The 27485-nt window shown below is 37.3% G+C and overlaps 1 protein-coding gene across 1 annotated transcript in view; it reads right to left on the bottom strand.

Moving 5' to 3' along the window:
- The window catches only part of Apoltp (Apolipoprotein lipid transfer particle), a 2338027-nt gene that overhangs the window by 158469 nt on the left and 2152073 nt on the right, over positions 1 to 27485 (bottom strand). The window lies entirely within an intron of this gene.

Here is a 27485-nt window from a genome sequence, read left to right as displayed (position 1 = left end):
TTGAGTTGTTCAAATGCCCGTCTAGCGTCATCAGTCATAGTGAATTTCTTTATCTTTTCCTTGGTGAGGCAGTCGTGCAGCGGAGCTGCAATAGTCGCGTAATCTTGTATGAAGCGTCGGTACCAGCCTGACATGCCTAGGAACCGTCGTAACTGTTTCGGGGTTTTCGGCTCGGGAAAGTCCCTCACAGCTGCTACCTTGTTTGCATCGGTTCTAATGCAGCCGTCACCTACAACATAACCAAGGTATCGAACTTCTTTATAACAAAATTTGCTTTTCTCTACGTTTATCGTTAGGTTTGCTTCGCGAAGACACCGAGCACCTTTTCTAACAAACATATATGAGACGAAAAATCTTCAGAACAAATTAACAAGTCATCAAGGTACACAAATACACATTCACGTAACGAAGCGGGTATAACCTTGTCCATTAATCGACACATTCTTTGTGCCGCGTTGCACAGTCCGAAGGGCATAACTGTAAATTGGTAGAGGGGTCTCCCCGGCACTATGAACGCTGTCTCCTCCCTTGATCTTTTTTCTAACGGAATCTGCCAGAAGGCGTCCTTCAGGTCTATGGCTGATATATACCTAGTATTTTGTAGCCGGCTAAGTATTCCGTCGATATGAGGGAGTGGATAGGCGTCCTTGACGGTTCGCTCATTTACCTTACGCGCATCCAGGCAAAGTCGATTCTTAGTTCCCTTAATAACAAGTGAAACTGGTGAGTTCCAATTGCTGTTGGATTCTTCGATTAACCCCATACTAAGCATTCGATCTAATTCCGCGTACACTTACTTTTGAATCGCTGGAGAGATGGGGTAGTGGCGTTGTTTAACAGGTAAATTCTCATCGCGTACCTCTATCACATGTTCTTCTAATCCGGTACGGCCTAATCCTAAGACAGCGAACGACGGGAATTGTGCCTTTACCCTCTCTAAAGCTACTGTCTGGTCTGGGGATAACACATGTTGTACTGCGTCGAAGGACAAGTGTCCCTCGGCTGGAGCGAGCTCTGCTACTGCCGTGTGGGTTGGATGAGCTGTGGGGACTCTACTAACTACGTTCAGGTTGAAAACCTTCCAAAAATCAATCCCTAAATATACTTCCTGTTGGAGCCCTGGTACTATTAAAAACTCTAAGTCCCTGCACATCTCATCCCATATCACTGGTAATACTACCACGCCTGTCACTGGCGTTTCTTCTCCGTTTGCCGTCTTAATAAATTGATGTGTTATTGGCAGAATCCTTGCTTCGTGCCCTTCTAAAAACTTCTCACTATTTTTCCCCAGACAACATGCTCCTGCTCCCGAATCTAACAAAGCTAATGTGTCTTTACCCCCTATCTTGGTTGCGCAAAAAATCTATTGTCACCCTTTAAAGTGACTATTGTCGAAATTATTTTGCTCCGGATTCTTCTAAACATCTTTCTCTTTTCTCTCATCTTTTGTATCTTTTTAAAATTTCTGCTTCTTTTTCTTTCTACTATCTCCTCATTAAATATTCTCCTCCGGGCTTGCTCATATTCTAGTTTCCTTATATGTAAACTCTTCAATTCTCTCTTCTTTCTTACATCTAAACTGGTTTCGATTCTTCCATTATTATTTTCTCTTTTTAAAATTTTCATTGTTTGTTGTCCGGGCGCTCCTTCTCCTGGCTGAGTACCCCGGTCATCTCTGCCAGATTCCCGTTTCCCTTAGGAGGTTTGAACACACAAAAAGAGCTGTCTCCCCCACACGAAAAGCAGACCATGTTATGGAAGCTAGATTTGCATCGCGTCTCCTTGCTAGCTTCCAAAGGGTTCTTAACAAAATGGTCAACCGGCATTCCACAAGAGAAGCACAACATTAAGTGGAAAGGTGAGGGACAGAAAGAGTTTATAGTTGGTCTGGTACCGGTTGTAGACGTTGTGGTAGGTGCGCCACGCGGTGCCAGGTTTTGTGTCCTGTCATCAGGCAGCTGACCACTGTTCGACCTATTTTTAAATGGGTTCCCTATCGCTTCAAGTGGCCTGGAACTACCCATATCTTCTGGGAACTGTGCGTCGGGGTAGACCAGTTCGCTTACCGCCCCTTTAGACCTACTTTTGTTTTCCTTTATAACCTTTTCGGCACGCCGGCACTCAGCCTTTAGCTCGGCTAGTGTGTCCATTTTCGATGAGAATGTAATGTTAGCCAGGTATGGCTTTAGGTTCCCCTTAATTATTCCTACTAGCTCCTTTTCAGGAATTCTCTTCCGAAGCCTGAACGTCAAATTATGTACTTCCCCATAAAATTCATCAAATCCCTCATGCACCAACTGTTTTCGTTCCATGATTTGCCGAATCACCTCGTAGTCGGACTCTGCGGTCTTGAAATGGGCTAGCAGTTCTGCCTTCAGGTCCATGTATCCGAAGTTTGGATCTTCTGCATGATCTTCTAACACCTGCCAGTACCATTTCAAAGCCGCGCCCGACACGAGGCAATGAAAGTCTGTAAACAGTTGGTGATGAGTGATTTGATGCTGTACCCTCATCTTCTCAATTCGAAACAAAAAACGTTCTACCGAGATACCTTTGTCTGTGCCGTCGAACTTTATATGCCACTTCTCCAGGTCCATTTTCTTCCAACGCAGTGGCTCCTGTGTGGCTTGACTTCCTCCGTCCGTTGGTCTTGCTCCGTTGTTGGTGTTGTTGCCTGCTCCTTCTGAATTTGTTTAGCCTATGTTGTTCGGCGTCGATGCCTGAGTGGAGCGGTGGTCCAATGCCTGTGCTGCGGAGGTTTCGATCTCGGCTACTCGGCCGCTGAGGTTGGCTACATAGGTCTTGATATTCCCGAGTTCGTTTGTCCACTGCGCCATTAGGTCGCCTTGCTGTGCCATCATGGCCATCAAACGACTTAATTGTTCGGTGTTGGTATCGGTGTTCACCATCCTATTTCCTGATGCTGCCGCAACCTCAGCTGCCGGAACCCCTGGCATCTGGTTCCCTACTGGACCAACGCCCCTCTCAGCACCGCCATGTTCATCGTCTGCCATACCTAAAATTTCGTCGAGCTTTTTCGAAAAGTTCAGGCTCTCTTCGGACCTATTTGCCACTACCTGGCTCACAAGGGACACACTAGCTTCGCGTCCGCTCCCTTGTGAGCTTGTTTTTCTTTTCAAAAAATATTTTCCACCGAATAAGAAAAGGGGTCCATTGACTACGAAGAAGTCCGTTGGACATCCTGCCACCGGTAAGTACTAATGTACTGTTTATTTAACTAAATTCCTTAAAATAAAAAAAAAATCTGCACTATCGTACATGCATTAATAGGAATATGCACTAAATTTCTCATATAATTTAATGTCTTGCTTTCGGGTATATTTTTCCTTCAATCATACTGAAGAGCAACTCACCCTACCTCTGTCCAAACACTTCCTTTTACACCACTTAGGAAACAGCTGATTAATCGACTGTCAAAAAAAAAAAAGGAGGAAAGAAAACCTCAGCTAAGTTTCCGGGAAATCCTCTTTCTTTTGGAACGAGCTTCGAACGTGGTAAGACCAGCAGAGATTTTTTTTTCTTTCCGTGAAAATTCGCCAACCAATTTTTTTAAACGTGCGAATATTTCAGTATATATAGGTGGTTATTTCCGTAAATTTAAGAGTAATTAAAAGTAATGCCACAAAGTAGTGTACAGGAAAACACAAAAACTTTATATACCTATTTCTTGTTCGCGCTTATAATCTCTGCTGGCTTACAAATAAAATTACCATTACATCAATCAAGTCCACATCGAAACGAGACGCATGCATCCTGACCCGCGGAATATTCAGCGCATCGGATATGGTGGTTATTTTCTCCCATCCAGGCGGCAATCAGTTTGGTGAAGTTTTTTTTTATTGCACAATTTTTATATTTGTCTATTTCATAAAAAGTTTTGTTAAACTAAGAGGAAAATATAACTTCACATTTACCCTTTTATTGAGACCACCAAAAGAAGTTAAAACCCAATACATGCAGCATTGCATTATTTTAACACAGAAAACCATTTTGCTTCCATTAATAAATTCTTTTTCATTAGTATGCACAAAAATAATAATTCGTGCATTTCAATTTTTAAGAGAAAAATATCTTAAATAGGTATAATACTTAATTCAAGTATATATGTACACACTTATATGTGAAAACCAACATATAAGAAATAACATTCAAATATTTTCCCTAAATAAAATGAAAAAGGAATAATTCAATTCGAATTCGTATCGAAGTACCCTTTGGTCACATATTGATAATGTATCTTTTTAAAGAAAACCTAAGTAGGTTGATTATCAAAAAAATGAAAACAAATTCTAATTAGAATAATATTATTGTATTTCATAATAAGAGTACATGTTAACTAGCCTCCCTCAACATGCGGTCTCTCATTTTGTTTTCTCTTAAGTTAATTTCAAGTTTTATTTTTTTTTGATCGACTGCATTTCCAATATGCATGTCTCCATATATGTAGTTATTTACATACATACATATATACCTAAATTGCGGGAGCTTGCGATATCAAAGCTTTTACCTTTTCCATTTAACAAACTAGTTTTTTTTTTGTTGCTTTGGTTTCTCGCATAAGTTTACTTTTCATTTCTTTTCGCGCTCACTTAAATAAGTGCATACAGTGCCGGACACCAGTATAGCCTGCGAAAATCAATGTTTATAAAGCGATAAACTTGGTTTTTTTTTTACTTTCGAAATCATATAAAAACTAAAGATAAGGTGGAAGATATTGGAAATATAAATGTTAATAGGAAAATAGGCGTTATTAACAAATTCTTTACAGCATAACTACACGGCGAGGAGGCCTCAACGCTACGTGGGATTATGGTATGAAACTGTAAGTGAAGATGTTTTATTTTGCTTTATTTGTATTATCATAATTTAAATATTTTTTTTTGGGTCTGTCATCCATATGCACATATATGCTTAGATTTTCTTTTTTGGCCACCTGATCCTTTCGTTGGGATGACCAGCGTTTGCATAAGCCTATATATGTACATTTGAATGTGCTGGACACCTTCTATCTTGTTGGAAGATATTTTCTTTGCCTCTTTAAATTCGATTGAGACGTGGTTCTCTCACTCCCTTTCCTTACCTTTGTTTTCTTCTTGTGCCTGTCATTATAATGTATATATGAATGTATGAACTTGCATATGGAACAATTTATGTACATACATTAGAATATATGCCATTGACCCTTTTTACAAATCAGCTGTTGAGGTAGGTCAGGAATTTAATATTTAAATACCTACCAGAAAATATTGTTAGCACTTAAATACATGAGACTTGAATTTGAATTGTTATACATGAGTATTATTATCAATCATTACACTTATACTAAGATCATGCTTTGAATTATATAAATATACCTTTCGTAATGTTCCCCTAAATTAAATTTGTTTGGTCTGATCGAAGGTAGTGAGGGTGGTTTCTTGGGGCCTTTTTACCATCTTAAGGCCATGGTAGGGTGGGTGAAGAGCAGCCAAAATACATGCGTGCGCTGCCAGGTGATCAGGGTTGGATTCCGGAACAGTAAGTACCTTCATCTTTGGGTAAGTTGTTAGGTGTTTGGTGTAGTGTGCAAGTGTAAAGATTTCTTGTTAGGACTATGGATTAGGGAGAGAGAATCTTGGTCCTGCAGTTGCTTAATTACCCCGCCCCAGGCTGAAGCTCCGGGACCAAGCCAGTGCACACGCAGCAGCTGTAGGACATCTCTCACAAGACCTTCTGAACGACTCTCAATCGTTTCATACGACCCCTTTCCGTAGGGCCCATAACAAATCCTTTTGTGTTTTTTCCTAAAAATTTAAATTCGATAACTGTTTCATTTTCATTTGAGAAAAACATTCATTTTAAAATTAAAGTTTGAAAAAATTTAAAAGCCCATCATCTTTCGATTTTATGTACCCTTCTTGTACTCGTAAGTTGAGCGAAGTTTCCCTTTGGCAATAAATGCAAAAATCATTAAAATAGACCTTGATCTCAAATGACGCAAAAGAATTTTTTTTTTTCTTTTAAGGAATTTAGTTAAATAAACAGTACATTAGTACTTATCGGTGGCAGGATGTCCAACGGACTTTGCTTCTCGTTGTTATACTTTACAATTGTGCAGATTGTACGGAATTGAAACCGTTTTGCGAAAATTACGGGATTTTTTTTTTTTTTTGTTTTATTAAAAAATGAAGTTTTTTTTCTTTTTTTCCACTTGACCGGCACTATACTTTGCTTTAACTTTTCCGCGGCACGCCCACGCACTTTAAATCCAACTTTTGCAATGATTTTCTGAGCTTCAGCTCGATCGCGCGCATACCCCGATTCGTGTATAAACGGAATTTCCTACCACTTTCACTCAATTCACACCCACGCATGTGCAGTTGCATTTCGTTTTTTTACGCATGCACACATTCATACCTGTACATGTAGGCCTCTTTCCACTAATGTTGCGCAACGCGCGCAGATACCTGGTTGAGATACATTTTGTCGATAAGTGTGTAACGCAAGAACAAGTACGGTTGCTGGTGACATATGTATCTATGTATCTTGAGGCTAGCGTAACAGTGTACACTTTCTGTCAAGAAAACTCACGAAGTTTTTATCAGTGACTTTTTTGTTCACAATTTTGCCTTGCAGAATCGAAATTTTAATGTTTGCACAATTTGCGGTGTACACTTTAAGACTCACAGTTAGAGAATCCAGCCTCTAGTTTACGCGATCCGATTTTTAACGACTTTTCAACGTTCTATCAAATGTTTGAGAGCGGATTCACTAAAAAAACTCTTCAGTCGCTTCAAAGCGAGGTTATCGGCAAGGCGCTCTATTGTTTTCTTATAACGCTGTCAAACAGTAGGCCCGGGATCAAAGCGTTTGTGTAAATTGCGCTTTCATTGCGATGATTGGCCAGACAGATGGGCTTAATTCTTGGTCGAACGTATATCTAGCTACGCAAAGTTTTTCGAATGTTAAGGGAACCAAAAAGTTGAGAAATTGTCAAAGGAGGATTTACAGCAATTTGATGGCTTTGAGGGAAGAATATGGCATGTAGTCTCATGTTATATTATCTGTTTTTTTTTTTTACATCTATATACATATACACTTAAACTATATATGGACTGCTAAGCGTTAAACTTTATCTACACTTCTGAACTTGCTGCGCAGAAAATTAGTACTCCTAAATTTCAATACGCATTATATACAGATGCAACTGAGATATGTGTCTATGTTTCACCTCTACACTACCTCTATGTGTTACCTCTACAAATGTTGTGTGTCCATTATTCACCGCAAACGATTCAACTATAGGTTATACACTATGGCCAACAGAGGGGAATGTATCCGCTTTTCGGTACAACATGTTCTGTAGCTAGTTATTTAACTACTGCCGCTAGATGCCTCTCCTAAACATTATCTAAGTGAGAATATGCGTTTTTTACCCGCAAACGTAGACTTATATACATGTAAAAAAACACGGCTATTATGGGCTCGCCAAAGTGTCAGATAGAAGCAACGCGACCAACGCGTTTATGTAAATTACCCTTAATTTATGGCGCTGTGAAAGTCTCCTGCAAATAAAACGATGCTCTTAGTGTGGCTATGAACCAAAAGAGAAGGTAAAAATATACATTGTAGCAACACTATACATTATAAGTATTGTAGTGTGTATTCACCATTATATTTTTAGTATTATTATTCATAGGGTCACCCTGTGTAAGCATTCCAAGTAAACAGATATTTTTGCAAGCACTTCATGCAAGCTTAAATCGTAACATAAAGAAACGCTATACATTCCAATAGAATTGACAAGAGTATAAAAGCTCGATCTTCACAGTAAATGTTTTACTTTGTGATGAACTGTGCACTCGGGAGGTATGTTATATATATATATATATATATATATATATGTTGTGTGTACATGTTAATTTCTACTAGTATCGGCTGTGGTCGAAATTCGACCAACGTGTATTTTTTTCAACTCAGTATATGCATCAAGTGTTGGAAATATAGCAAAATGGTCTAACTTACTTAACTTTTCTTTAAAATTTGGTTTTGATCTAAGACTTTGTACTTTTTGATTGTATTTTCCTATATTTTCTACAAACTTTTCACACGAAATTATAACGTTTTGGTATGGAGCTCCTTAAACCAAAATATAAAAATTATGTAAAATCAAATGAAATTGACATAGAATTATGGTGAAATTACTTGAAATTGAATTGAAAAATAGGTCTTTCCACACCCGAAAGGTCCCCGTTGGCGCGCTACCGAAGTTAGTTTTGGGAGCTCGGTTCCCCAGTAGGCCTATATCACGCATATACATATATTGCCCATTTACTTCAATGGTGTCATAATTCAAAAAACATGAACTTTTAGTTAAAAACGAAGAAAGTTGCTAAAGGAATTTAGCCTACTATTTCACGCCACCCGTTTAATTTTGTATGAATACATATCTAATATGTAAGTGTTTCACAAAACAAAAATTTCGAGTAGAATAGAGGATACCTTCATAAAAAATAAAATAAAAATATAAAAAAATTTTGTAATGAGAAAGAAGGCAGAGTTTACTAAAAAAATGTTTAATTAAAGAAAAAAAATAAAGTACTTAAATTGCGAAAAAATTAAGTGAAGTGAACAAACAGCTCCATATAAAAACGCAATAAGTGCACTTAGACTTTTTTCCGGGTTTTAATGTGATCATTGTGGAAATATGAAGATTCTAATGTTCGGATATTTAATGTTGGGTTTCCCATTTAGATCTATGTACGTAATTAATTTGTATTAAATTTGTAAACACTCTATTTCATAATATATATGACCATATCTACCATAAAATATCGTCTGTGAACAATATAATACATATAACAAAGCAGAATAAATAAAAGAAAAACAAACAAAAATACTGAAATTATTCACGCAAACATATTTACTAAAAAAAAATTGATTTCATAACTTTAAGCCACATAAACAAATTAAGGCTATGGGATCTAAGCATCGGATTAATAGATATATAATCCAACAAAGTTAGCCTAATAATAAATATAGTGGGTAATATACCGCCTACGCAATACGGCCACTATGATGCCGGTTGCCGCTTTGACCTAAAATCAAAAACCTTTTTGGGACGTTTTTTTGTTTCGTAATTAGCATAAAAGGCAGTTGCCATCATCCGGTGGCAAAATCCTGAGCCAGATAAATAATTTTGCATGTAAATGCAACAACAACGATTTCAGCCAGATAAATCCAGATAGAAGTCTGGTTCAATTTGAGAGCCAGATAATTTGTTAATTACTTCTTTTTAGATTGGCAACGCTGTCCTTTTCAAAAATAGATGTCGCTGCTTAACCTTCCGCCGTATGAGTTAAATGAAAAACGGCGGCGACATCTGCCTCTCACATTTCACGTGTGCGAAAATTTCACGACATCTGCTTCTCAAGTCTCTCAATGATCCAGAGCATTCCCGTGAGAATAGAGCGTGAGCCGGAGCTGTAAAACTCACTGGAAGACGGAAAATATAAAAAATGTAATGTTATATTTTTGTAACTTTTTTTTTGTTCAGTATAAGACGTACTTTATCTAAAATGAGGATTAAATCTGCAAACGCAAAAACATTTTCGCGCAAATTTGCCATTAATTGTTATAAATAAATTAGTTAGTTTCAACAAAAGTTAACTCATTATATGTGATTTCATGTTTTTTTGAAAACAACTAAAATAAAAAACAAAGAATATGTTAAATAAAGACTTATGTATTTACGTGTAAGTGAAATTTGCCACAAAAAATGGTCCGGTCAAAAATTAAGTCTATTTAAGATTTTTTGGTACGCTACAAATTATTTTGGAACAATTTTTTAGGATTTTGGTAGAGGCTATATAGGTAAGTGGGAACAATGGGAAACCATATTTGTATGTAGGTGAAACGTTTGTGCTTTCGGATTAAGCGGGGATACATAAAATTTGAAATTCACCTTAGAACACTTAGATAATTGTTCCCAAAGACGGCGCGCTTGTGCATAAAGGTTTAGGTCTTTGAAATTCGCATTAGAACACTTAGATAATTGTTCCCAAAGATGGCGCGCTTGTGCACGAAAATGAATTACGATATTTCTATAAATTATTCGAATTTACAAAAAAATTTTCTATTAATTATAAACAAATAGACTAATATTTGTTAACAAAAATAGGCATATGCACTGCGGCTGATCAATGCGAATCGATTCATATAACTTTTATATGATTTTACGTATGCTAAGTATTCGAAACAGCCTGTCAATTGATTGTATGGAAATTTTGTTAGCGTATTAATATTGTCACGGATATTAGCATCACTAAGCTAAACCATCACTAATTCGATGCTAAGGCCATGCCAAGCAGTATTTACGTCAATAATCAAATCATGTATACACATATATAAGGCAGCCGAAAGAGATGTCACACACAGATGCATTTACTTATACGCCTATGTGTGTGCGAGAGACTGTAAACTACAAACTCACATACATCTCAGAGACGCTGAAAAGTAGAAAATTGTAAACAAGTAGAAACTATATGAGAACTATAAACGGAATTGTTGAATAAATTCCGAAGACTTCGAATACAACTTGGACATGGCAAAGTTCAGTGAATTGAAGATTCAGTAACTAAAGAAGGAATTGGAGAGCCGTGGATTGAATATAAGCGGCGTTAAACTCGAACTTCAGGCACGGCTACGAGAGGCAATGGAATTAGAGGGAATTAACGTGGAAGAGTATGTCTTTCATCTTGATGGCGAGGAGACAACAAAAATTTAAGAGAAAAATGAAACATCGCAGACAGTTACCAGCACAGACTTGAACATGATATTGGCTGCAATAACTGCTCAAACATCGACAGTGGCATCTCAGCTGGAATCGCAGGAGATACGTTTAACATCCAAGATGGAAGAACAGAAGACATATATGACATCCAAGATGGAAACTCAACTGGAAGAACAGAAAACACATATGGCATCACAATTGGAAACCCAGGAGAACCGTATATCATCCAAGATGGAAACACAATTGGAAGAACAGAAAACACACATGGCGTCACAAATTGCAGAACAATTAAAAGAACAAGAGGCACGCATAACATTACAGCTCGAAGCACAAGAGGAGCGTATCTCAACAACACTGGAGGCACAGGAAACAAAATTCTCATTGCAGCTGGAGGCTGTTAGTGAACGACAAGATAAAGTGGAGGCCGAGATGGATGCTTTGAAAGATCGGATTCAGGAGTTACAATTGAACCGTCCAATCACTTCCACGTCTACTCTGAAGGTAAAATCCCCAACGTTTGATGGTTCTGTTCCATTCCAGGTATTTAAGCTCCAATTTGAGAAGACGTCGGCAGTGAACCACTGGAATGCTGAAGATAAAGTTGCTGCACTGTTCATGGCGTTGAAGGGGCCTGCAGCTGAGTTTTTGCAAACCATTCCAGAGGGCGAACGGAACTGTTATGAAGCATTGATGGGCGCTCTATAGAGACGATACGGAACTGAGCATAGGAGACAGATATACCAAATGGAGTTGCTGAACCGCCTCCAGAGGCCTGGTGAAATATTGCAGGAGTTTGCTTCAGATATTGAAAGACTGGCTCATCTTGCAAATGTGGACGCACCCGTGGAATACACTGAAAGGGTAAAAATCCAGAGTTTCATAAATGGCATACGAGATGTGGAAACGAAGCGGGCTACATATGCGAATCCAAAACTAACATTTGCTGAAACAGTATCCCATGCACTGACTCACGAAGCGGCGTCACTTTTGAGCAAGCCCGCATATAAAGCTCATCGTGTGGAAGTAGAAAGGCCAGACTGGGTGAAAACTATATTAGAGACACTGAAAGAATGGCAACAGTGGAGCGAAAGGGTTTTCAAATGCTTCAAGTGCGCAAAGTCAGGTCACATTGCACGTCATTCCGATGTTTTTCCTAGTGGTTTCGGTAGCGTGGGTGGTCTTAAACGCAAAGCTGGGGGAGATGAGCAAGAGCGAGCCAGATGTAAAGATCGGAAACTTGCTCCACATATTGAATGTCCCGTGATATCTGTATCACAAATCGGAAGGAAATCGAGCAGTGTCACCGTCACAGGAAATGTGGATGGCAATGAGCGCGTACTAACTGTAGATACGGGCGCATCTCATTCCCTAATCCGATCAGATTTGGTCAACAGGAGAGTAAAGCGGTTACCTGGAGCAAGGTTGCGTACGGTCACTGGCGAGTATAACCAAGTCCAGGGAGAAGTAATATGTGAAGTCTTAATTGGAAAGGTCATGGTTCTACACAAGTTCGTTGTGGCAGAGATCGTTGATGAAGTCATATTGGGAGTGAACTTAGTTGACCATGACGTCAGGATCGACATGCAAAGAAGGAATATGCGCTATAAGAACCAGGATATACCACTCAATTTCAGTTTGGAGAAAGGGTTCAGCAGTAAGCGAGTGCTGGTGGAGGCGATTCGACAAAGACCATCAAAGTCAAAGGCAATAGACCGGGCAAAGACATGTGGAACGCATGGGCCAAACAAAATAAAACCGAAGGTACCTGCGAGAAAAACACTTGCATGGACAAACCCTAATGGACGCAAGGAAACGAAGGAAAGAATTTCCCAGGAAGAATGGAAGGGTAGTTTCAAGCAAGAGCGCACTATTGTTGTGGAACGTCAAAACGATTTTGATTATGCAAAGCCAATCCTTCAAGCGCAAGCTCTTCGAAATAGCTCAGTGACAATGCAACAGAGTGCGAGGCAACGAACCAGGTTGATGAGTAAGATGAGATACAGGTACGACAAAAACAATAATTGGGAAGGCTTCTTGGAGGGAGATTTTGTACTGTTGTACAACCTTCACCGGCAGAAAGGTGTTCCTTCGAAATTTTGGTGCAGTTGGGAAGGCCCGTACAAAGTTGTAAAAAGGATCAGTGATACCATCTACCGCATACAAACCACTGGGAAACCACGGATTAGAAGAGTGGTACATTTGGAGATGCTAGCGGCAGTTAGATCGGGAGATTTGTCTGATCGGGACGATCAGACTTAGATGGAGGGCAGTGTCACGGATATTAGCATCACTAAGCTATACCATCACTATGGCGATGATAAGGCCATGCCAAGCAGTATTTACGTCAATAATCAAATCATGTATACACATATATAAGGCAGCCGAAAGAGATGTCGCACACAGATGCATTTACTTATACGCCTATGTGTGTGCGAGAGACTGTAAACTACAAACTCACATACATCTGAGAGACGCTGAAAAGTAGAAAATTGTAAACAAGTAGAAACTATATGAGAACTATAAACACTCGAAATAGTTGGTAAGTTCTGGAAATAGAAGAGCCTAGATGTATGCAGCGTAAACCATAAAAGCGGCACAAGCGAGTAAAAAGTAATTCAGTTTGATTTGAATTGTCAAGCAGTTTCGATTAAGCGCTATCTAGCGAGCTATAGCAGTATTATTTTGAATAGTATAGTTTCATTGGAGCTATCAATCAGTTTGGTTATTAAGCAAGCTATTCGTTGCAAAGTATAAGTGTTATTGTGAAGTACTTTAATAAAGGCCATTTTTCATTATTCAATATTGGAGTTATTTATTCAACAGTTTAGTGATACGAACTTAGCAAAAGGGCAAATAAGAGGATTTGCAGCAAATTCGTTACAATATATAGATAGTGGGTAATATGCAATACGGCCGCTATGATGCCGGTTGCCGCTTTGACCTAAAATCAAAAACGTTTTTGGAACGTTTTTTTGTTTCGTAATTAGCATAAAAGGCAATATAAAAATTTAATTTTATAGTTTTGTAAATTTTTTTTTTTCAGTATAAGACATACTTTATCTAAAATAAGGATTAAATCTGCAAATGCAAAAACATGTTCGGGCAAACTTGCCATTAATTGTTATAAATAAATTAGTTAGTTTTAACAAAAGTGAACTCATTATTTGTGATTTCATGTTTTTTTGAAAACAACTAAAATAAAAAACAAAGAATATGTTAAATAAAGACTTATGTATTTACGTGTAAGTGAAATTTGCCGCAAAAAATGGGCCGGTCAAAAATTAATTCTATTTAAGATTTTTTGGTACGCTACAAATTATTTTGGAACAATTTTTTAGGATTTTTGGAGAGGCTATTATAGGTAAGTGGCAGCAACGGGAAACCATATTTGTATGTAGGTGAAACGTTTGTGCTTTCGAATTTAGCGGGGATACATAAAATTTGAAATTCACATTAGAACACTTAGATAATTGTTCCCAAAGACGCGCTTGTGCATAAAGGTTTAGGTCTTTGAAATTCGCATTAGAACACTTAGATTATTGTTCCCAAAATGGCGCGCTTGTGCACAAAAAGAATTACGATATTTGTATGAATTGTTCGAATTTACAAAAAATTTTTCAATTAATTATAAACAAATAGAGTAATATTTGTTAACAAAAATAGGCCTATGCACTGCGGCTGATCAATGCGAATCGATTCATATAACGTTTATATGATTATACGTATGCCAAGTATGCGAAACAGCTTGTCAATTGATTGTATGGAAATTTTGTTAGCGTATTAATATATAGATAGTGGGTAATATACTGCCTATGCAATACGGCCACTATGATGCCGGTTCCCGCTTTGACCTAAAATCAAAAACGTTTTTGGGACGTTTTTTTGTTTCGTAATTAGCATAAAAGGCAATATAAAAAATTTAATGTTTTATTTTTGTAAATTTTTTTTTTGTTCAGTATAAGACGTACTTTATCTAAAATGAGCATTAAATCTGCAAAAGCAAAAACATTTTCGGGCAAATTTACCATTAATTGTTATAAATAAATTAGTTAGTTTCAACAAAAGTTAACTCATTATTTGTGATTTCATGTTTTTTGAAAACAACTAAAATAAAAAACAAAGAATCTGTTAAATAAAGACTTATGTATTTACGTGTAAGTGAAATTTAGCACAAAAAATGGGCCGGTCAAAAATCAATTCTATTTAAGATTTTTTGGTACGCTACAAATTATTTTGGAACAATTTTTTAGGATTTTGGTAGAGGCTATTATAGGTAAGTGTCATCAATGGGAAACCATATTTGTATGTAGGTGAAACATTTGTGCTTTCGAATTTAGCAGGGATACATAAAATTTGAAATTCACATTAGAACACTTAGATAATTGTTCCCAAAAACGGCGCGCTTGTGCATAAAGGTTTAGGTCTTTGAAATTCGCATAGAACATTTAGATAATTGTTCCCAAACACGGTGCGCTTGTGAACGAAAATGAATTACGATATTTGTATGAATTGTTCGAATTTACAAAAAACTTTTTCTATTAATTATAAACAAATAGAGTAATGTTCGTTAACAAAAATAGGCCTATGCACTCCGGCTGATCAATACGTATCGATTCGTATAACTTTTATATGATTATACGTATGCTAAGTATGCGAAACAGCCTGTCAATTGATTGTATGGAAATTTTGTTAGCGTATTAATATATTGATATTCATTTGATATGTTGTAGGCGCATTGCTACCATTACAAGGCGAACGGCGCAAAGCCGGTCACTTGGAAAATAGCAATAGAATACAATGTATATTTTATTGTTGTTGTACGGGATAAAGCGAACAGTGTAAAACTGGTCACTTGAACGGTACTTGAATTCTTTTGTATATTTGTAAATTAGTTACAGCGGTGAACCCAAATTTAATGTAAATATGACATTTTTGTATATTTTGTCCATTTAGGTTAATTACCAACGTAAAACCCTGACATTTTGAAATAAACATTCAAACGCAATTTTCCCTTCTTCTTCTTCCTCCATCGTGAGAGAAATCATTTGGTATAATTCTGATTGTGTTCATACTACACAATCGAAGAACCCAAACAACCTTTATTATAAATTGGCGCCCAACCGCGTGGCCATTATTTTGCGTGGCAAACTCCGTTCTATTACTGCCTTTCAATCGTGGCCAACCTCTCGAGTGGCTTCTTCACTCCTACTCGCCGAAGCGAACGAATTGCGAGATTTTCAAAAAACTCCAATATGGCGAACTTCAGTACAGAACAAACTGAACGAATTATACAAGCCGTCAGTAATTTTAATTCTCGCCCTGGTTCTTTCTCTAATTGAACCGCCCGTTTTAGCGGCGGACGTAGTTCCACAAAAGTAGAGGAATTTATTGCTGCCATCTCCACATTTAAGTTGGTGGAAAAAATAAACGTTGCGGATGCGATTAGCGGTATGCCCATGGTTCTTGAAGGTAATGCAGCAGAATGGTGGCGTGGGGTGAAATCGAAAGCCGAAGCTTTTGATGATGTTATACGAATGCTACGTGAAGCATTCGCTCCTCCTAGGTTATCGTGGCGTATATACGTTGAAATTTTTGATAGCAAGCAGCAGAAACATGAGACGGATGTCTTTATTAGGAAAAAACGCGCACTTTTCTCCCAATTAAATAATGTGCCAACCGAAGCTGACCAAATAGATATTTTGTTTGGGTACTGCACGTAAAAATACGTGATAGGGTAAACCGTTCGAAAATAGACAGTTCTGATGAGTTGCTAAAAGAAGCCCGTGAAGCCGAGGTATTCTGGCAAGAACTTAGGCAAAATACATCAAACGATAGCTACGCCACTCATCACGTTGTAATTATTGCCGCAAGAAAGGTCATAGCATGGATGTATGTACATATGAAAAGGAAAAACGAGGAAGCGAATGAAACGCATGCTGCTAACGTGGCACAATCTGTAGCTTAAAGCCCAAGTTTGCTTGCTGTGGATGCAATGCTTCTGGTGTAACGCGTGCCAATTGCATGAATTGCAAACAAAAACCCAAAGCAACGCCTAGCACAGTCAATTTCAACTCCTTGTCCACGTCGATTGGTACTGAAATCCCGATCGCAAACGTCCAACTTTTTGGTGTACTTGGACAGGCATATTTTGATTCTGGCTCTCGAACAAGCGTAGCGAGCAGCAATCTGAAACGTATAATGGATTTCAAGGGATGTGCATATGAATCCGTTAAGTGGGGCATTACACTTGCGACGGTAGTACATCTTTTCAGAAATGCTAATCTACAGTATGCAAAATTGTTATAGGTGGAAGAAACCTGAACATTAAATTTATTATCTTGCCCAATGTCAAAGGTAATCGAATTCTCATTGGTGCTGACTTTATGAAACAGGCTGGAATCGTATTGAACAAAATCTCGGAACGAGATGGAAGGTTTCATTACGAGTTCTTGCACGAAAAGAAGCTGCAACCTGCTAACCGACGACCTGAGAGTGCTTAATTTATAGGGTAAGAACACTTCTCTTCATGGCCAAATAGTGTTGGAGGCAACAACCCTGAAAAACCAATACCTTGCCATATACATTATATACCGGGCTGTGTGCTCTTATATATGTATATACATATATTAAGAAAAAAATTAAAAGAAATGTCACGAACATTAAATGATACGAAAGTTGAAATATACTACGGATAGAAACTTTTGTCTTTATGCGACAAAAGCGAGCGTTTAAATATAAAACTAAAATTTTTTGTCGATCTTTGAAGGAAAGGAAAGAAAAGAAAGCAAAGGAAGGAAGAAGAAATAGCAACCAATTCCGATTTCTAATTCAGAAGATAAACTGGATGCAAAATCAAAATCGGAAAAGAAACGGAAACCGAAATCGAAGCCGTAACTGAAAGGGGAATCAAAATGGAAGCCGAAAAATAAACTGAACCCGAAAAGAAACAGGTACGAAACTCGGAAATCGAATTAAACTTGAACTAGCACCGAATCGTGAACGAAAACCAGAACCATAACCAGATTGCGAACCTTGCCCCAACCAAAACCGCATTTGTCAGTCCGACACAATGGCATTGTAGCCGAACTTAAAATCTGGAACATATTATGCTGCAACTGGAACTGAAATCAGATCCGTAAATGGTGTAGCATCAAGTGACCTTATATCAAATATAAACTGAGGCAAAAGGTGTGATTTCGCATCGTACATTCCAATGTGTTTACACAAGGCGCATTCCCATTCTGCTGCATTTCAATTAAAAATTATCTTTTTATCCTAATTTCATGAAAATTTTAAGAAAACTTGAAAAAGCCAACATTTTGGACGAAACAGGAGCTTGCTGGAAAATTCTGCTACCTTTAATCAAAATGTGCTGTCTAAGCCACCAGCCTTAATAATTTGTGCCCGTGCATTTATTATTATTATCGCAAGGAAACAACTGAGAAGGGGACACTCGACGAAAGTTAGTAGTAGGCGAGTTTCATGACTTTTTTTGTATTTCTACAATTTCACTTTTTCGAACGACCGTAAGCTAGCTCCAGCAACCAATCCAGGTAATTCTATTTTGTCCTAATATTCAGCCCTATTCTTGAATCCATTGTATGTTCGATTTTCGTAGATTCTACGAAAATACGTTCACTGAATCCATCGGAAGTTCGGAATTCGTAGAAAACCTTCACTGAACACACTCGAAATGTTAAATAGTAGAGTTTCTTACACATTTCAGCTTGCAACAGAGTGCGAGGCAACGAACCAGGTTGATGAGTAAGATGGGATACAGGTACGACAACAACAATAATTGGGAAGGCTTCTTGGAGGGAGATTTTGTACTGTTGTACAACCCTCACCGGCGGAAAGGTGTTCCTTCGAAATTTTGGTGCAGTTGTGAAGGCCCGTACAAAGTTGTAAAAAGGATCAGTGATACCATCTACCGCATACAAACCACTGGGAAACCACGGATTAGAAGAGTGGTACATTTGGAGATGCTAGCGGCAGTTAGATCGGGAGATTTGTCTGATCGGGACGATCAGACATAGGTGGAGGGCAGTGTCACGGATATTAGCATCACTAAGCTATACCATCACTATGGCGATGATAAGGCCATGCCAAACAGTATTTACGTCAATAATCAAATCATGTATACACATATATAAGGCAGCCGAAAGAGATGTCACACACAGATGCATTTACTTATACGCCTATGTGTGTGCGAGAGACTGTAAACTACAAACTCACATACATCTGAGAGACGCTGAAAAGTAGAAAATTGTAAACAAGTAGAAACTATATGAGAACTATAAACACTCGAAATAGTTGGTAAGTTCTGGAAATAGAAGAGCCTAGATGTATGCAGCGTAAACCATAAAAGCGGCACAAGCGAGTAAAAAGTAATTCAGTTTGATTTGAATTGTCAAGCAGTTTCGATTAAGCGCTATCTAGCGAGCTATAGCAGTATTATTTTGAATAGTAGAGTTTCATTGGAGCTATCAATCAGTTTGGTTATTAAGCAAGCTATTCGTTGCAAAGTATAAGTGTTATTGTGAAGTACTTTAATAAAGGCCATTTTTCATTATTCAATATTGGAGTTATTTATTCAACAGTTTAGTGATACGAACTTAGCAAAAGGGCAAATAAGAGGATTTGCAGCAAATTCGTTACAATATATAGATAGTGGGTAATATGCAATACGGCCGCTATGATGCCGGTTGCCGCTTTGACCTAAAATCAAAAACGTTTTTGGAACGTTTTTTTGTTTCGTAATTAGCATAAAAGGCAATATAAAAATTTAATTTTATAGTTTTGTAAATTTTTTTTGCAGTATAAGACGCACTTTATCTAAAATAAGGATTAAATCTGCAAATGCAAAAACATGTTCGGGCAAACTTGCCATTAATTGTTATAAATAAATTAGTTAGTTTCAACAAAAGTCAACTCATTATTTGTGATTTCATGTTTTTTTGAAAACAACTAAAATAAAAAACAAAGAATATGTTAAATAAAGACTTATGTATTTACGTGTAAGTGAAATTTGCCGCAAAAAATGGGCCGGTCAAAAATTAATTCTATTTAAGATTTTTTGGTACGCTACAAATTATTTTGGAACAATTTTTTAGGATTTTTGGAGAGGCTATTATAGGTAAGTGGCAGCAACGGGAAACCATATTTGTATGTAGGTGAAACGTTTGTGCTTTCGAATTTAGCGGGGATACATAAAATTTGAAATTCACATTAGAACACTTAGATAATTGTTCCCAAAGACACGCTTGTGCATAAAGGTTTAGGTCTTTGAAATTCGCATTAGAACACTTAGATTATTGTTCCCAAAATGGCGCGCTTGTGCACAAAAAGAATTACGATATTTGTATGAATTGTTCGAATTTACAAAAAATTTTTCAATTAATTATAAACAAATAGAGTAATATTTGTTAACAAAAATAGGCCTATGCACTGCGGCTGATCAATGCGAATCGATTCATATAACGTTTATATGATTATACGTATGCCAAGTATGCGAAACAGCTTGTCAATTGATTGTATGGAAATTTTGTTAGCGTATTAATATATAGATAGTGGGTAATATACTGCCTATGCAATACGGCCACTATGATGCCGGTTCCCGCTTTGACCTAAAATCAAAAACGTTTTTGGGACGTTTTTTTGTTTCGTAATTAGCATAAAAGGCAATATAAAAAATTTAATGTTTTATTTTTGTAAATTTTTTTTTTGTTCAGTATAAGACGTACTTTATCTAAAATGAGCATTAAATCTGCAAAAGCAAAAACATTTTCGGGCAAATTTACCATTAATTGTTATAAATAAATTAGTTAGTTTCAACAAAAGTTAACTCATTATTTGTGATTTCATGTTTTTTGAAAACAACTAAAATAAAAAACATAGAATCTGTTAAATAAAGACATATGTATTTACGTGTAAGTGAAATTTAGCACAAAAAATGGGCCGGTCAAAAATCAATTCTATTTAAGATTTTTTGGTACGCTACAAATTATTTTGGAACAATTTTTTACGATTTTGGTAGAGGCTATTATAGGTAAGTGTCATCAATGGGAAACCATATTTGTATGTAGGTGAAACATTTGTGCTTTCGAATTTAGCGGGGATACATAAAATTTGAAATTCACATTAGAACACTTAGATAATTGTTCCCAAAAACGGCGCGCTTGTGCATAAAGGTTTAGGTCTTTGAAATTCGCATAGAACATTTAGATAATTGTTCCCAAACACGGTGCGCTTGTGAACGAAAATGAATTACGATATTTGTATGAATTGTTCGAATTTACAAAAAACTTTTTCTATTAATTATAAACAAATAGAGTAATGTTCGTTAACAAAAATAGGCCTATGCACTCCGGATGATCAATACGTATCGATTCGTATAACTTTTATATGATTATACGTATGCTAAGTATGCGAAACAGCCTGTCAATTGATTGTTTGGAAATTTTGTTAGCGTATTAATATATTGATATTCATTTGATATGTTGTAGGCGCATTGCTACCATTACAAGGCGAACGGCGCAAAGCCGGTCACTTGGAAAATAGCAATAGAATACAATGTATATTTTATTGTTGTTGTACGGGATAAAGCGAACAGTGTAAAACTGGTCACTTGAACGGTACTTGAATTCTTTTGTATATTTGTAAATTAGTTACAGCGGTGAACCCAAATTTAATGTAAATATGACATTTTTGTATATTTTGTCCATTTAGGTTAATTACCAACGTAAAACCCTGACATTTTGAAATAAACATTCAAACGCAATTTTCCCTTCTTCTTCTTCCTCCATCGTGAGAGAAATCATTTGGTATAATTCTGATTATGTTCATACTACACAATCGAAGAACCCAAACAACCTTTATTATAAATTGGTGCCCAACCGCGTGGCCATTATTTTGCGTGGCAAACTCCGTTCAATCGTGGCCAACCTCTCGAGTGGCTTCTTCACTCCTACTCGCCTAAGCGAACGAATTGCGAAATTTTCAAAAAACTCCAATATGGCGAACTTCAGTCCAGAACAAACTGAACAAATTATACAAGCCGTCAGTAATTTTAATTCTCGTCCTGGTTCTTTCTCTAATTGTACCGCCCGTTTTAGCGGCGGACGTAGTTCCACAAAAGTAGAGGAATTTATTGCTGCCATCTCCACATTTAAGTTGGTGGAAAAAATAAAACGATGCGGATGCAATTAGCGGTATGCCCATGGTTCTTGAAGGTGATGCAGCAGAATGGTGGCGTGGGGTGAAATCGAAAGCCGAAGTTTTTGATGATGTTATACGAATGCTACGTGAAGCATTCGCTCCTCCTAGGTTATCGTGGCGTATATACGTTGAAATTTTTGATAGCAAGCAGCAGAAACATGAGACGGATGTCTTTATTAGGAAAAAACGCGCACTTTTCTCCCAATTAAATAATGTGCCAACCGAAGCTGACCAAATAGATATTTTGTTTGGGTACTGCACGTAAAAACACGTAAAAATACGTGATAGGGTAAACCGTTCGAAAATAGACAGTTCTGATGAGTTGCTAAAAGAAGCCCGTGAAGCCGAGTTATTCTGGCAAGAACTTAGGCAAAATACATCAAACGATAGCTACGCCACTCATCACGTTGTAATTATTGCCGCAAGAAAGGTCATAGCATGGATGTATGTACATATGAAAAGGAAAAACGAGGAAGCGAAAGAAACGCATGCTGCTAACGTGGCACAATCTGTAGCTTTAAAGCCCAAGTTTGCTTGCTATGGATGCAATGCTCCTGGTGTAACGCGTGCCAATTGCACGAATTGCAAACAAAAACCCAAAGCAACGCCTAGCGCAGTCAATTTCAACTCCTTGTCCACGTCGATTGGTACTGAAATCCCGATCGCAAACGTCCAACTTTTTGGTTACTTGGACAGGCATATTTTGATTCTGGCGCTCGAACAAGCGTAGCGAGCAGCAATCTGAAACGTATAATGGATTTCAAGGGATGTGCATATGAATCCGTTAAGTGGGGCATTACACTTGCCGACGGTAGTACATCTTTTCAGAAATGCTAATCTACAGTATGCAAAATTGTTATAGGTGGAAGAAACCTGAACATTAAATTTATTATCTTGCCCAATGTCAAAGGTAATCGAATTCTCATTGGTGTTGACTTAATGAGACAGGCTGGAATCGTATTGAACAAAATCTCGGAACGAGATGGAAGGTTTCATTACGACTTCTTGCACGAAAAGAAGCTGCAACCTGCTAACCGACGACCTGAGAGTGCTTAAGTTATAGTGTTGGAGGCAACAACCCTGATAAACCAATACCTTGCCATATACATTATATACCGGGCTGTGTGCTCTTATATATGTATATACATATATTAAGAAAAAAATTAAAAGAAATGTCACGAACATTAAATGATATGAAAGTTGAAATATACTACGGATAGAAACTTTTGTCTTTATGCGACAAAAGCGAGCGTTTAAATATAAAACTAAAATTTTTTGTCGATCTTTGAAGGAAAGGAAAGAAAAGAAAGCAAAGGAAGGAAGAAGAAACAGCAACCAATTCCGATTTCTAATTCAGAAGATAAACTGGATGCAAAATCAAAATCGGAAAAGAAACGTAAACCGAAATCGAAGCCGTAACTGAAACGGGAATCAAAATGGAAGCCGAAAAATAAACTGAACCCGAAAAGAAACAGGTACGAAACTCGGAAATCGAATTAAACTTGAACTAGCACCAAATCGTGAACGAAAACCAGAACCATAACCAGATTGCGAACCTTGCCCCAACCAAAACCGTATTTGTCAGTCCGACACAATTGCATTGTAGCCGAACTTAAAATCTGGAACATATTATACTGCAACTGGAACTGAAATCAGATCCGTAAATGGTGTAGCATCAAGTGACCTTATATCAAATTTAAACTGAGGCAAAAGGTGTGATTTCGCATCGTACATTCCAATGTGTTTACACAAGGCGCATTCCCATTCTGCTGCATTTCAATTAAAAATTATCTTTTTATCCTAATTTCATGAAAATTTTAAGAAAATTTGAAAAGGCCAAAATTTTGGACGAAACAGGAGCTTGCTGGAAAATTCTGCTACCTTTAATCAAAATGTGCTGTCTAAGCCACCAGCCTTAATAATTTGGGCCCGTGCATTTATTATTATTATCGCAGAGAAACAACTGAGAAGGGGACACTCGACGAAAGTTAGTAGTAGGCGAGTTTCATGACTTTTTTTGTATTTCTACAATTTCACTTTTACGAACGACCGTAAGCTAGCTCCAGCAACCAATCCAGGTAATTCTATTTTGTCCTAATATTCAGCCCTATTCTTGAATCCATCGTATGTTCGATTTTCGTAGATTCTACGAATATACGTTCACTGAATCCATCGGAAGTTCGGAATTCGTAGAAAACCTTCACTGAACACATTCGAACTGTTAAATCGTAGAGTTTCTTACACATTTCAGCTTGCGGGAAAAGTAAAATCATTAAAAATTCAGAATAAAAGTGAATATTACGCAATTAAAATGTAAGTTTATTATTAAAAGTAATATGTATACTAATTATATTGCAATCTGTTGTTATAATAGGTCTAAAATTGTCACAACCCGTCAACAATATTCCAGCTTGGCAGCAGCAACCTGAAATGGTCTTCACAAAGTGCCCAAAGGAGGAGGTTAACAAATTTTGGGAAAACTTTGCAAAGGAGCTAAATAGTCTTAGGCCATCAACAAATGAAGTAATTACATGAAAAAAGTAATACTTTTTAATACGTATGCATGTATGTATCAGACCCGTAAAAAAAGTACCAGTACAAGTACAAGTATTATTACTTCGAAAAATTAGTACATGTATAAGTATTGTAAACACTTTCTTAGTACTTTGACAAGTATTGAATGGTTTTGAACCGCATCAACTAATATTTTTTAACAATCAGCTCAACTACTGGTCGAAACGGTATTTTCCACAAATATAAGATCTTTCATGAAATGGCTGAAGAAGAGTTTTACAGGCATCATAATGATACATCAAAATATTTTAATATGCTTCAGAGTTATCCTCCTACGAAGGACCTATCCCTCAAAATGAGTACTCCCTTAGCTTCCTCCGCCCTAGTAGAGCATTTATTTTCCTTAGTTTATAGTCCTAGAAGGCAATCAATGACGAACCTCTCGTTTGAAAAGCTAGCCTTAATGAAGGCAAACACAAAACTACTTTAATATTTACTAAGGCTTAGTTAGGCTCTTTTGACCAATAGCGTTTGGTGCAAATAAAGACAACTTATTTCACCATTCCAACCCAACGTTTCGCCAGCCTCTCTAGCCTTTTCAAGGATGATCTGTGTATTTGAATAACAAAAGCAATACATTAATATAAAAACAACATATTAATATAAGTTAAAAATAAAAAAAAATAAAATGTTTAAGTTCAAAGGTTTTATTGAAAGGTCCTAGGAACTAGTAATCACACTCCTCATCAATCTAGGGCGTTGATCAGACAATTAAATAAAATCGATTTTAAATAAAAGCGATATCGAAAATTTCGAGAAATGAAAAATTCATAATTCTAACCAAATAAGAAAAAAGAGATGAAACATGATGATTGAATTGGTTTTTGACGCAAAATATAACTTTCAGAAAACTTTGTAAAATGGGTGCGACATCTATCATATTAGAAGAAAATGAAAAAGTTCTGCAGGGTGAAATCAAAAGCCCTTGGATTCATGGCAATAATACTGTTCGTCGTATTACATATATAAATAAATTAGCGGTACCCGAAAGATGATGTTCTGGGTCACCCTGGTCCCCATTTTGGTCGATATCTCGAAAACTCTTTCCATATACAACTAAGAGCCACTCCCTTTTAAACTCCTCATTAATACTTTTAATTTGAAACCTATATCGTACAAACACATTATAGAGCAATTTCTGTTCCACCTTTATGGCGATATCTCGAAAACTAAGGCCCACTCCCTTTTAAAATACTCATTAACACCTTTCATTTGAAACCCATATCGTACAAACACATTATAGAGTCACCCCTGGTCCACCTTTACGGCGATATCTCGAAAAGCCGTCCACCTTTTAAAATATTCATTAACACTTTCATTTGATACCCATATCGTACAAACTTATTCAGAGCACCGATCTGAAACGTATAATGGATTTCAAGGGATGTGCATATGAATCCGTTAAGTGTGGCATTACACTTGCGGACGGTAGTACATCTTTTCAGAAATGCTAATCTACAGTATGCAAAATTGTTATAGGTGGAAGAAACCTGAACATTAAATTTATTATCTTGCCCAATGTCAAAGGTATTCGAACTCTCATTGCTGCTGACTTTATGGAACAGGCTGGAATCGTATTGGACATGGGCAAGCGTTACTGGTACTTTGAAAGTGACCCATCTACCCATTTCGATTTCGCAGATTCTGAATCAATTGAACTAAACCTATTAGAAACAGTCAAGGTTAGCACGACAGCGTGTAAACGTAAAGCTGAAATTCCCTGCAAGATTGACACATCGAAAGTTTATATGTCTGACTTTGAATGCTACGGGCCAGAGTTGCCGAATGTTTACTCTCCACGAGCCATTCAAGACACATTTAGAGAAGCTATCCCGCCGGAGATGGTTACGCCTGAACAACCTAAACGTGGTGACCTGTTTACTGGTGTCTACAAGTCGACTGATTTATTTTCCATTGATTTTGAGTTCGTTAAAGAAATGGATGGAACTGAACTGAAGCTATCAGAGAAGACGCAACTGGAAAAGCTTTTGCGTACGCATTCAAATGTATTTGGAACATTGTGTGAGCCAACGCCATATGCACAGCATTTCATAGACACTGGAGATGGTGCACCAATATCTTCGCCACGGCATCGTTTGTCTTTTCTAAAATTACGCGAACTAAAATGCGAAATAACGAAGATGCTTGAAAACGACATCGTCGAGGAAGCGGATTCGCCATGGTCTTCGCCGGTTATAATGGTACCCAAAAAAGATGGAGGTACACGCGTATGTGTCGATTACCGGAAAATTAATTCGATAACTACTCCAGACCGTAACCCCTTACCACGATGACTTACTCCACTTCGCAAAAACTACAAAATTTATGACAACATTGGATCTTCAATACGAATATTTTCAAATAGCTGTTGCTGAAAAGGACAGAGATAAGACATGTCTTATAACGCCATTTGGTACATATAGATTTAAGCGTATGCCTTTTGGTCTTCGAAATGCTCCCGCAACTTTTCAACGATTCATCGATCGCTTCAAAACCACCGTTCCAAATGTGCAAATACTTGCGTACCTGGATGACATAATTATTAGTTCATCCACGTTCTCGGATCATTTGAAAGATTTGAATACAATACTTGAGAAGCTTGAAAAGTTCAAGCTACGCGTAAATCTTAATAAATGTAGATTCTGTTGCTCAGAAGTAAAATATCTGGGTCATGTACTCACAACAGAAGGTATCAAAGTCGATCCAGATAAAACGTCTGCTATTGTGCTACGAAAGGAGCCACGTAACTTAAAGGAACTGATATCATTCATACAAATGTGTTTCTGGTATCGCCGTTTTATTGATCGTTTTGCAGAAGTCATTAAACTGCTCACAGAGCTAATGAAAAAGAACCATGTATGGCAATGGCGTACACCGCAAATTGAAGCGTTTAATCAGCTAA

The sequence above is a fragment of the Eurosta solidaginis genome, chromosome 2 (assembly GCF_040869045.1).
Source record: "Eurosta solidaginis isolate ZX-2024a chromosome 2, ASM4086904v1, whole genome shotgun sequence".
Lineage (NCBI taxonomy): Eukaryota > Metazoa > Arthropoda > Insecta > Diptera > Tephritidae > Eurosta > Eurosta solidaginis.
The sequence above is the reverse complement of the archived record's forward strand: the minus strand, read 5'-3'. Positions and strand labels throughout refer to the sequence as shown.